This window comes from Equus caballus, chromosome 3 (assembly GCF_041296265.1).
Source record: "Equus caballus isolate H_3958 breed thoroughbred chromosome 3, TB-T2T, whole genome shotgun sequence".
Classification (NCBI taxonomy): domain Eukaryota; kingdom Metazoa; phylum Chordata; class Mammalia; order Perissodactyla; family Equidae; genus Equus; species Equus caballus.
In genome coordinates this window covers 2837960-2850572 of record NC_091686.1, presented here as the reverse complement: position 1 = coordinate 2850572, position 12613 = coordinate 2837960, and the positions used below count along the sequence as shown (strand labels likewise).

At 56.4% G+C, this 12613-nt stretch overlaps 1 protein-coding gene across 3 annotated transcripts in view; it reads left to right on the top strand.

Moving 5' to 3' along the window:
• ZNF423 (zinc finger protein 423) overlaps positions 1–12613 on the top strand; it is a 315937-nt gene that overhangs the window by 67102 nt on the left and 236222 nt on the right. The gene's annotated exons all lie outside the window — the stretch shown is intronic.

Below are 12613 nucleotides of genomic sequence, written 5' to 3'. Positions count from 1 at the left end.
CTGGACTGGTTATTAATTCATCTGAGGTTGTGCTTGAGGTGAGCTTAGATTTAGGATTAGGGTTGGGGTGCCATTGAGGTTAAGGTTAGAGTTAGGTTTACCGGCCCTAAAGACCAAAGACAGGAGTCAGAGCTTTGTTTCAATCCTGAATTCACCACCAACTCGTTCATCACAGAATTATCTGTGCGTGTCACACTAGCCACAGGGACACAAGGGTGTGGGGCCTCCAGGACTCACAGTCTAGAGTGAGGAGACAACGAGCAGGTGAACACACACAGCAACGCTGTTAGCCTACTGGCCAAGGACGGACTGGACTCAGTCCACGCTCCCGGGCTCGGATCCTGATCTGTAAAGCCGGGGTACTGATGCCCTACCTTGTGTCAGTGTTATAAGGATACGTGAGAACATAGAAGGTCGTGTTCAGCACAGTGCCTGGCACACAGCAAGCACCCATAAATGCTGGTCCTGGTGACTATTAGTGAAATGGACGAGGTGGCCTATGTTATTGGGCAGCTAAAAAAATTGATGAAAAACTAATTACGTTAGAAGCCTACGGTAAGGTCACTATGCCGGTGAGCTTCCTGGCAGCCTAGGCCAGAAGCGAAATAGGATGGAGGGCGGTCTGGCTGCACCTGTCTGATTCAAGTCCTTGGGACAGACAAACGTTTCCCTGGTGCTAAATGCCGAGGAATTTACCATGTGGATCCTCATTAATCATTGAACAGGCAACAGGCAGTGTCTCGGTAACAATGTGGCACAGGGTACAGAAACATCTTCCCTAGAGTTCGCTCCTAAACTGATCCTGGAAAAATGCTCAGGGCTCAGTGCACAGCACAGCCGTGGAGCTACAGTGGTGCGGTCTGGAGGAGTGGGGCAGACGGGGCCGCTGCAGCTGGGCTGCGTCCGGGGGCAGCCGCTCAGGTTCCTTTCCTCGGTGCCTGGTTAAGTGCAATCAAGTGGGCGCCTTTCATGCAGGCCCTCGGGGAGCCTTCCTGTGCCAGTCATGGCTGTGAGTCTGGGGGAGGCACCTCAGATGTTTTGATCTCAGAAACTACCCCACACTCCTTTTTTGAGGACTACCTCTCCCCAACTCATGGCGTCTTGGAACACAGTTTGGGGAGCTCTGTTTCCATCCTTGTGTTTTGAGCTCAGCAGCTTGGGAGCAGCCTTGCCCGCATGTCCTCTCCCTGGCTGTGGTTGGTGTGGTCGGGCCTGGGGCCTTTCATCCACCAGTACCCACCCCTTGTTCACTTTTTACAGGATTATCATATCTACTCATCTTATCTGAGTAGAATCCAACCTCCAGGAGGGGCACAGTCAGGGAAACTGAGGCTCAGAAAGGTTAAGAGGACTCAGGGCCGGGCTCCTAATTCAGGGTGGTTCCGTAGATCCACAGGCCTTAAATGCACATGCGTCCCCGATATGCTGACCCTCTCCCGCTCTTTGCTTTGCACGTGTATGTGGACATTGCTCTGCGCCTGAGGTATGAAGTCCAGCTGAGCCCCCTCCTGTCCCCTCCCCTCCTGGTTGGCAGGACTGTGGGCCTGGCCCCGGTGAGGCCTGCCAGTGGCCACTTGCCCCTGTGTCTGGCGGGTGCCCTGTGGAGTTTCCATGGTGAACTCTCCTTTGGGGCCCCTGGGTGGGACTTTCCATCTGGGTGGAAACCTGACCCGCAGGCCCTGGGAAGGAGGAAATGCCTTCGCCAAGTGTGGAGAGAGAGAGGGGAGAGGCGGCCAGCCTGGGGTTCTGGCCAGAGCCCCTGACTCCTGCACAGCTGCAGAGCCTGGGCTGGGGCTGCCCAGGACCCACCCCTCAGGGAAGGCCAGTGGCCAGGAGGCCCCAGCTGCACGCTGTGGGATTGCCCTGGGGCTGACTGCCGTGCTCCTACCTCTGGCCTTGAGCTCCTGTGCGTCTGTGCCTGCGTTTGCAGCGTGCTCCCGCAGAGATCGGGGCAGCCCGTTGATAAATGGCTGGTGGGATTCAAGCACGGCTCTCTGTCCCCCAGTCCCATGTGCTTGTCGCTCTGCCCCTGGCTCCCTCCAGCAGGCACCTCCACAGGCATGAGGTTATTGAGTCTTGGGAGCCGCATGCTGACCGCAGATATCAGTATCGTCCCTTTTCCCTCATGCGGAAGTTGGGCCTCAGAGAGGCTGGGGGTCTTGCCTGAGGTCACACCGCAAGCTTGTGGCAGAGTTGCCTTGCAACACAGGTTGCCTAACACAGTCCCCTACCTTGCTGACGGCACCGTGTGCCTGCTTTCTGGTCATTATTGGCTCATTCACCTTCTCCCAATCTAGATGCACGTCTGCCAAAAAAGAGAGGACAGTAACAATTTAAAGGTGGACAGTTGCAAGCAGCTGGTGGTGGGCTGTGTGGCCCCTCTGGGGCAGGTGGCTGTGACTCTGGCGTTTTAAGATGTATGTCTTCATCCCACACGCCTGACATAGGAGCCAAGCACCTCAGCCATCGTCCTCGTGTGGATCCCAAGCCATGGCAGCTGCATCTCAGGCCAGATGACATTGTTGTCTCAGAGGCTGACTTCAGAACCTGGCACGGCCCCCTTCCCCTTCCCCTCCCAACCCCCGAGCTGGACCACCCAGGGCACCAGGGATGGGCCTGTGTCTGACCCACAGTTTGTGAAGGGACCACAAAGGTGAAGGGTGGTGTACGGCTCAGAGTGCAAGGGCAGGGGTGGGGGTGGGTGCTGAGTTGTCTCCATCATGAGCGTTATCCTTGGGCCTCTCCCTGAGCACCATCCCCAGCCCAGTCTCTGGGGCCCGACCAGCTGGGAGATACCTGCTCGGGCTGTGGCAGTTTCCCTTAAAGGGGCTTGTCTGGTGTCGGAGGAGATTGGTCAGTCTGCTCCCACTCGCCCGGCCTGTGGCTCCGGCAGCCCACCAGCACCCTCCATCCCTGGCCTGGGGGAGTGGAGGGCAGGGGCCTGGGCACCTTGGCCTCCTGCTGCTGAGGGGGAACGGCTCTTGACTTCTGCTCTGTAGCACGATAGCCTCCAGGGTGCAGGTCAAGGTCGGGGCTGGTAGCTTGGGTGGCAGACCCAGGGGGAGCCTGGGGCGAGGTGAGCAGCAGGAGCACCGGATGGGGAGTCTGGAGCCCCGTGCTCTGGGCCTGGCTCCACTGCGGGCCAGATTCAGGGGCCACCACGAGCCTCGGGAGGTGATGGTGCCCTTAGGCGGGATGGTCCCTGTGGAGGGTCTCACTGGACCATTTTGCTGGGTGGATCCAGACTGGGGTGGGGGCTCACAAGTCCCAGAAACGGTCTCTTATAGGAGTTTCCCCCCGTGTCCTCTGTCCTCATTCTAAACACGTGCCTCTGTGTGGCCTCTGGCCTCCTCCTGGAATGCCCCCCACCCCCTACCCAGAGCTGCATGTCCTTCAAAGCCAGCCCCAGGCCTCCCCTCTATGAAGCCCTTGCACGTGTGTCTCCCAGGGGCCTGCGCTTTCCATGAACCCCCGTCCTGCCCTTCCGAGTCTGTGAGGGACCACGTGCCGGCTTGTCCTTTTCCCTTAACTGTTCAGAGGCTCCATCTCCCCTGCCACCATGGACTGTTTTCTCTCCCTCGCTCCCCTAGTAATCCAGCGTAAGGCCAGCTCTGCTTGATTCACTGGTGGACAGTTTCTCGGAATGGTGTCTCGCCACCGTCCTGGCTGCCGCTGGGTGAGGCTCTGTGCTGGCGCGCAGGACGCCTCCTTGACGGCAGCGACGGCTGTGAGCCTGAGCCACCCTGGCAGGGCCCTGACAGCTTCCGTTCTTTGCAACAAATGTTCCTAAGTCCTACTGAGTGCTGGGCACTGCCCTAGGTGGTCAGTGGGCTGATAAGGTGCCTGCCGTGCACAGCGCGTGCGGTCTAGCGTGGGATGGGATGCCAGCAAAGTAAACGATAAATACGTGGTGTGTTTCTCTGGGAGGTGACCAGCAGGAGGGTCAGGTAAAGAGTGACGGGGCGGTGGGAGGAGGGGCCCATCTCAGAGAGGCCTCTGTGCTGAGGAGGGGGCGTCTGAGCAGAGAGCACGTGAGCCGTGCTGAGGGGTGGGAGCAGTGTGCCAGGCCATCCCTTCCCAACCAGGGGAATGCTGGGCTTGCTGAAGGGCAGAGGGGTTGTCACTGTGGCTGGAGTAGAGTGAGCCAGGGGTGGAGGAGCAAGAGGTGAGGTCGTGGAGGTGAGAGAGGGAGGGAGGGGAAAGAGGTGAAGTTGGAGAGGTGAGGGAGGGAGTAGGAGCCCACAGAGGGCCCCGAGTCATAGTGGATCTGTGGGTTTTATTCAGAGTTGAAGGGAAGCTGGGGGGAATGGAGGAGGCACCCCTTTAGCCGTGTGTGGACAGGAGTGCAGCAGACTGATGCACCCATCCAGGCGAGGGATGAGCCGGGGCTGCGGCCAAGGTCAGGTGGTGAGAAGAGGTCACGGTAGGAATTTCTTTTGGAGGTGGGTCCAGCAGAGAGGATTGGATGTTGGGGATGAAAACAGGAGAGGAACCACGGATGATCCCGGATCCTCGGCTGAGCAGCTGGCTGGCTGGAGGTGCCGCTCCCTGAGAGGGGAGTCCTGGGTGGGACCACCTGTGGGGATGGTGGCAGTGGGCTCAAGGGTTTGGTTTCGGCCGTAAGTTTGAAATGCCTCTTAGACATTGAATGTATGGTCTGTGATCTGGGGGAGCACGGGACTGGGGCTATGTTTGGGCATCATGAGTGTGTAGCTGGCACATAAAGCTGGGTGGATGCACCCACCGGGGGAGTGAGCCCAGACAGGAAAAGGAGTTGAAGTCTGCGTCCAGGGAGGCGTCAACAGTGAAGGCTGGGAAGAAGAGGAGAGATTGAGGGGGCCAGGAGAGGGCGGGGTGCCCAACACCCAGTGAAGAAAGTCTTTCAGGGAGCGGAGAGTCAGTGGGCAGGTCCGGAGCTTCGCAGAGCGGGGTCCTCTGACCTTGATGGCACCAGCCTTCCTGTAGATGTGGTTGCGTTGCTCGAGGTTTGTGCAAATGGGAAGACCGGCGTAGCAGCTTGCGTGCTCGGCGGGAGCCTGATCTGCTAAAACAGCCTCTGCTGAAGCCATTCTGGGGCCAGAAGAGATGGGGTTCGGGGGTTAATGAAGTGAACTCTCGTCTGCACACTGGCCCATCCGGGGGTGTCTGTGCCGAGCCCCCATCCCTGGCTCCCGCTCGGGAAACGTACAGCGGCTGGACCAGAGGTGGTGTCTGGGAGCAGCAGACGGTCGGTGGCGGAGTCCAGCTGTGAGCGAGCCCTCAGCGCTGAAATTGCCAGGCTTGCGCCGCCCGGAGCCAGCCCGCGGAAGTGGGCCAGCCGCACCTCCATACAGGATTAGAGGGACGTGTAATGGATTAAAGATCAAAAATGTTAATTAAGAAATGGTCTTTTCTAATAAGATGCCTTCAAGGGCACAGGCCTGAAGAGGAGGGGATTTCTCATTTTGGCAACACAGTTTCTGTTGTAATGAAATTGGTTCACAGACAGTGGGGAGGGCCTGACGTAAGTCTCGTTTTAAAGACGTCTCCAACCAAATTAATTAGTAATGAAACATGGAGGGCAGAGCGTCGAGCTGGCAGGCAGGCAGTGTGTGGTGGCCTGGTAGCAGGCTGTGTGGACTTCAGAGACTTCCATCTATATCCAGTGCCCACTACAATGTTATATCTGAGGGCACCTTCCTGGGGGCCCTGGTGGGCTCTGACTGTCTCTGGGGTCGAGAGAGGAGGCCTGGCTGGAAGCTGGCCTAACTCGATGGGAACTTGCTCTGTGACTTTTGGCTGTCCATGCCCCTCTCTGATCATTCCTCTAAGTTTTCTTCTTTATCAGTTGTGGGTGACAATGAAACTTTCCCATCTGCCTCCTCAGTCTGTTGGATCATCTAGATTCTTAGGTACGAGTGATTTGAAAACTCAGAACTGTCTATGTGTATCAATGAGATTAGCACTGAGGGATGATTTGTTCTCTGTGTACCTGATCCAGCCTCCGCCCGCTCTGAGTGCTGCTTTTCTGGCCTTCCCTGGTTTCCAGGCTGTGAAATCCCCCAGATTGTTTGACTGTCTCGGAAGGGCACCACAGCCAGACGATTAAGAACTGGGCTCTGGAGACTGCCAGGTCCTGAACTTGAATCCCGGCTCTGCCCCCGGCGTGGCAGCTTTGCTGAGTTACCTGGCTTCTGGAAGCCTCAGTCTCCTCATCTGTAAGGTGGAGCCAGTGGCCCTGCCCCGCAGGCTGCTGTGGGGTGAAGGGGATGTCCTGGAAGGTGCCTGGCTCTGAGGGAGGGCTTAGTGTGCAGCGCTGGGACTGCTGCTTGTCGCCAAGAGGCAGAGGAACCCGCGTGTCAGGTCCTGATGGGCCTTGCCTGGAGGCTGGCAGCCTCCCCACCAGTCGGGCTCAGGCCTGCAGTGTTTTGAGTGTCCTGGGCCCTCCAGCGTGCAAACCCTTGTTTTACAAGAGGCCAAATGCGGGGAGTCATGCCGCACCTGGGACCTGCTCTGACGGCTCCAGGACTTGAGGAAGCCTAAGGAGGTCCCTGCTCCATGACAGAGTCAGGACCATCTGCTGGCGCCGCACGTCTTCCTGCCCACCACGGATCTTGCTTGCTCTGGCTGCGATGTTGGGAGCAAGTTGGAAGAGGAGCAGAGGCCTCCGCTGTCCTTGTTCTCTGGTTGGGGTTCCACTCTCTCCTGCATCTTGCTCCCACTTTGGCCTTATTATGGCTGCACTGTCACTTTTTTTCAATATGAAATGACCCTCATTGTCTTAGTTAATGATATTTGCCCCGAACTGCATTTTTGTCTTATGTGAATATCATGACTTCTGCTTTAGTTTTTCTTGCATCTGCCTGCTGTAACTTTTCTCAGCATTTTACATTTTTTCCCATTAAAATAAAAAAAACTGTGGTGAAACACATGCAACAAAATTTCCATCGTAACTATTTTCAAGTGTACAGTTTAGGGGCATTAAGTATGCTCACAGTGTTGTGCACCCATCACCACCATCCACGTCCAGAACTCTTTTCATTTTCCCAAACCGAAACTGTCCCCATTAAGCACTGCCTCCCCGTTCCCCCCGCAGCCTCTGGCAGTCTCCATTCTACTTTCTGTTTCTAAATTTGACTGCTCTAGGAGCCTCACATGAGTGGGATCCTATGGTATTTTTTATTTCACTTTGTGTCCTGTCCTCTCGGTTCCTCTGTGTTGCCGCCCGTGTCAGGATCGCCTTCCTTTTTAAGGCTGAGTAATATTCCAGCATGCAGATGGACCGCATTTTGTTTATCTGTTCATCTGTCAATGGACCCAGGCTGCCTAGTGTGTGCGGAGCCACCATCCTGTCCTCCCCAGTGGCTGCCCCGTTTCACAGCCCCTCACGGGAAGGTTGGTCTGCTGGTGGAGGGAGAAAGAACCTGCAGAGCGGGGTGTTTTCTCGTCCTGACCTGCACAAGGCCACCAGCACCTAGGGGCCGAGGCTTGTCAGGGTGTGGCTTCCCGCTTCTCTGAAGCTGGGCCGAGGGCTGGGTGTGTGAGGCTGCCTCGTGGGAGCTGAGAGCCCTTGCCAGCCCTCCTGGCTTTGGCCCGGAGATGGACCCCGGCCTCCTTCCCATCACAGTTAGGCCGTGGGAGCAGGGCCCCATAGACACAGCCCCTCCAAGCTCCTTTCCTGCCCCTCTGGCCAGCGGGCTGTCTCAGCGCGGTGCGCCGGAGGAGACGGGGAGCTCTGGATGCGGCAGTGGAAATGCTGTAAACCTCAACCAGCAACCAGCCAAACGGTGGAAAAGAAATAATGGGCGAGCTGGGCCGTGGTCTAATGTCTGCCCTGAGTCCGTGACATGGATGAGGGAAAAAAGGATCGGATTGGACCTGACCTTTAAGAAAGCAAAACGTCCAAGAAAAGCGCAAATGCAGTGTGAGGAGCGTCCCGCCGCCACGCTTGGGGATCGGATGCGTCCTGTAGACGCAGCGTCGGTGAAAGAGGACATGCTGTGTGTCCATGCGTGTGACGGTCGGAGTCGGCCCCGGCCTCTGGCGATGGAGGCCGGGCACTGGCCGGGGGCCTGTGGGTGGGCCTGCGGGTGTGGAGGCACCTTCTGTAAAAGCTCACCACCCAGTTTGCTCAAGATTTGGGCACGTGACAGCATTTAACTTAAACCTCAATAAAAAAGGGACATGAGGAAAAACGCAGAAAACAAGATGTTTTCATTTCAGAGAGGTGGAGGTTGTGGCTCTGCCCTTCGCTTGTTTCCCCATAATTATTAGGCTGAGAGAGTCCAAGTCTTGGCCAGCTTTGCAGACTCACGGGGGAGATAAGAACAAAGGTCACCAGGCACGGTTCCTGGGGGTGGAGGGTGTCGGGGGCCCGATGTGCTCATCTCACGTTCTGAGTGACAGTGCTGTGGGGAGGGGGCTGCGGGCCCATCACTCCCCAGTACACTTGGAAAGTGAGGTTCAGGCCTTCTCACGCTTGGGAAATTGTTCTAGAATGGGATCCAGGACTACTTCTCGTCTTCCTGGCCTGGCCTGGGCGAGTCGCTTGGCCCCTGAGAGCCTGGGTCCTCTGGTTTGGATGCAGAGACAACCTCCAGAGTGGTCGGGCAGCGCACACGGGGACCAGGTGCCTGTGAAGGGCTGTCCACAGGCTTCCGCGTGGGGAGTTCTGTCCTGGCACTTGTGGGCCTCTGGGATCGGGGAGACCTGGGGATGGGTAGAGGCCATCTGGGCTCGTGTCCTCCACGGGGCCCACTTCCTTGTGGGGCGCGATCTGGCGGGGAATTTAGAGCCATAGGTCTCTCCTGTGGCAGCTGGTACTTGTAAACCTACTGTACTGCCAGGGGTCTGGGCCCGGGGGGTCCACTCCTGGATCTCAGCCCCTTTGCCGAGTGGGTTTTAAAGATGCATCTGTTCATTCATTCCCCCATTAAACCCTACTTGAACAGTGTGACTGTGCTTCTGGGGGCGGTGTGCCAAGGGGAATACTATTTGGAATTAGCCAGTTAGTGGGAGTGGAGGGAGGGGGTGCCACTTCCTCAGCCGCCACACGCGCCTGGCTGGGTTGCAGGGTGTCTGTGCGCATGTGGCTTGTTCGGTCCTCACACCAGCCCTGTGCAGTGATGGTTATCCCTCCTGCTTCACAAGAGGGGAACCTGGGGTCAGGTACACTGAGCTACTCAAAGTGTGGTCACTGGACCTCATCACCTGGGAGCCTGTTAGAAATGCAGGATTTGGGGCCTGTCCCCAGGCCCGCTGAATCGGACTCTGCCTTTGACCAAGCTGACGAGCTCTGTGCACATTACAGGCCACGCGGGTGAGGTGTGAGCAAGCTGGGCACAAACTCAGGTCCGTTCTCTACAGCACGCCCTCGTTGGTGTGAACAGTGGCGTGAGAATGAAGCTGTTCTGAGAGACAGTGCCCAGCACTGTGCTGAGCACTTTTCACTGAATTCCCAGTAGCCCCCTAAGGCAGGCACAGTTATCACCATCACCCTGTATGGCCGAGGAACCAAGGCCTCAGAGAGGTTAACCAGCTTGCCCCAGGTCACACTGCACTTGGGAGGCAAGGCGCTTTCTCTGTGTGTGTGTGTGTGCGCGTGTGTGTGCTTGCACACACACTCGAGGGGTGGTGGTGGTAACGGTAAGGCTCCGGGAGTTTGGGGAGGTGGCTCTTGTGGAAGCTGCAGATGCGGCAGATGGGTCAGGGGAGAAGTCAGCAGGGGTGGGAGACCCCGGCCACCTCCTGGGAGGTGCTGTCCTGTCTCCCCTGGGGCCGCTTCCTGGTTTTTCCTTCAAGAATCAGCTCCACACCCTCTCTTCTGAGAAGCCCTCCCTGATTCCGCCTCACAGTTTGTGGCCCCCTCCTGCGCACCCATCACCCCCTGCTCGTTTTCTCCCTTTGCTTCACCACGTGGTCTGGTTTGTGCTTCACCTTGCTAGATGGGAAGGTCCCTGATGGAAGGGACACGTCTTTGTCATCTTTGTATCCTCCATCCCTAGCACAGTTGGGTTTTTTTGTTCATTTATTTCATAAAAATATATTGGGAGCCTACTGTGTGCTGTGCCAGGGCTTAGGCGTGCATGGGTCCATGGCGAGTAAGGCAGATGTGGTTCCTGATCCCCGGAGTGTAGTCTAGAGAGGAAAGCTCTTGAGGAAGGGTGACTCACTCGCTCGCTCACTCATTCATTCATTCATTCATTTATTCATTCAGCCGACAGTGGGCCTGGGGTCACAGTGTAAGCAGGTCGGAAGTGATCCTGGCCCTCATGGCCTGCAGCCAGGGGGGAGCTGTCCCGCAAAATCTCCCTCACAGCCTCAGCGCAGTGAGAACACAGGGCCAGGGGGCGGCAGCGGGGCTCCTGGCCCCTTCTGGGCAGACAGGCCCCTTCCTGCAGGGGCCCTGGCACCTGAAGGAGGACTTGGAGCTACACGGAGACAAGACTTTTCCCTTGGGCTGTCTGGCACCGGACCCGTTCCAAACCGACGACACTTCCAGAGTTTGGGGATCTTAACTCCAGATGAGCGCAGCAGTTAAAAGCAGGACAGTTTGGTATGTGACAAATGTGTGTATATTTGTAAAACTGCAATTCTGTGCTTTGAAACAGTTATGACCCCGCAAAGTTTATTTCTGACTGAGAAGGTCCCCGAGACGCGCTGCGGGCGAGTCTGCCATGGTCCCACCAGGGCTGTCCCAGCGCCTGGTCTGAGGGCCGACCCTTGATGGTACCCTCCAGCTGTTGGCTGGCCTGTGGGTTGCATCACTTCCATGGCATAGCAAGCTCTCATTTACTATTTTTTGAAACTTTTATTGTGAAATGAGACACAGATACAGACACCCACCCCGCAAAACAAATGTAGAACAGAGTGATTCTTATAAGGTGGGGTGCCATTGACACCACCTCCCAGGTCTGGAGATGGAACTTTGCCAGCCACCCCAGGAGCCCCGTCTGCACCCTCCCTCCCGGTCACTGCCCCCTTCTCCTTCCAGAAGTAACCACTCGCTGACTTTTCTGGTAATGACTTCTTTGCATTTCTTTGAAGTTCTGTCACACAGGTGTGCCCCCATTACCTCTGTCATTTGGTCATGGAGGGCCATTCTTTAAGGAGTATGAGGGAGGACTGCTTTTTGGAAGGATGATTATTTTAAACATCCTTTAAAATAAATCCCTGAAGTGGATCCTTTTGACAGTTAGGCTCCTGGGTAAACCATTTCCCACCACTGGCAGTGAAGGGGGGGCAAGAACATTCTAGTGCCTACTGCATGGCAGGCGTCCACTCAGGGTGTGATGAGTGGCTGGACGAGGGAGGTTTTACAGTCGTTGAGGGAAGAGGTGACTGAGTCCTGAAGCAGGGTGGCGCCGGCTGGTGGGGACCAACAGTGTGGAGGGGAGCCGCCCATGGATGGTTCTGAGCGGGTGTTGTCTGTCGCTCTTTCTTGACTTGTCGTTTGTAACATATCCCCCTTCAGAGCATTCTGGGAAATCAGCCTCACCCCTGCTGTGCAGGTGAGCCCGAGTTTGCTGCTGGGGCCACCCAGCGCACGCATGCATCTCTGAGGCTTCGTCTTCAGAACTGATGGCAAAGAGACAGTCCCTGCCGAGTCTGGCCCCTCACCGGTCTGCCAGAGGGGGCTTCGGAGGCAGGTGGGCATGCATCTGGCTTGGTTTGAGTTCCCAAGAGCCCAGTAACTTGCGGAACTGAGTTGGATTCTGGAAGTCACCTGCAGATGAGTTCTGTGGGATTGGGCTGTGGTGACTTTAAAATGCTGGCTCGTGGAGCAGTGTTGACCTTTGGCGTGGGCCGTGCAGTCCTCAGTACAAGGGCTCGTGTCCTAGAAACTGGCTTGAAGCAGGTGGATGGCACAGCCGTCCCCTTAGCAGGGGCTGGGGGCTAGTTTCATTGCTTACCTCGCAGACGTTTACGAAGCCCCTTCCCTGGGGCAGGGAAGGTGGCCGCCGATATGTGAGTGTGTTACAAAGGACACCCTTTGCTACACACTCGTTAACTCCCAAGCGAGGGTAAATGGAAGTGGAATGTGGGAGAGTTAAATATAGCAAGTTAAGTTGAGTGTGTGATAAGCATCACAAACCCATGAAATCCCCCATATCATATTGAAAATCTAGAAAAATGTGTTTTTTTTTTTTTGCTGAGAAAGATGGGCCCTGAGCTAACATCTGTGCCAGTCTTCCTCTATTTTGTTTGTGGGTCGCTGCCACAGCATGGCTGCCAACGAGTGGTGTAGGTCCAAGCCCAGGAATGGAACCTGGGCCGCCAAAGTGGGGCATGCTGAACTTAACCACTAGGCCATGGGTCCGACCCCTAGAAAAATGAGACTTTTGAGACTGGAAAGTCTTGCCCTCATTTGTTCAAAAACATTGATGAAAGTCTGTTTGTCTTTGGCGCGGAGGATACAGGGGTGGCCACAGGTGCCTTGTCCAATATTGCACACTTAAAGGGGGAGGAAATAACTGTCATTGCACAGCATGGCAGGTAATGTATAAGAGAAACAAAACACCCAAGCACAAGGCAAGGAGTCTATTGTGTGTTGGTGACACGAGATAGAGCTTCTCGCCACCCTTACCCTGGGTCCTGGGGCTATGCTGTCTCTGGTGGGGGTCCGTCTCCCTCC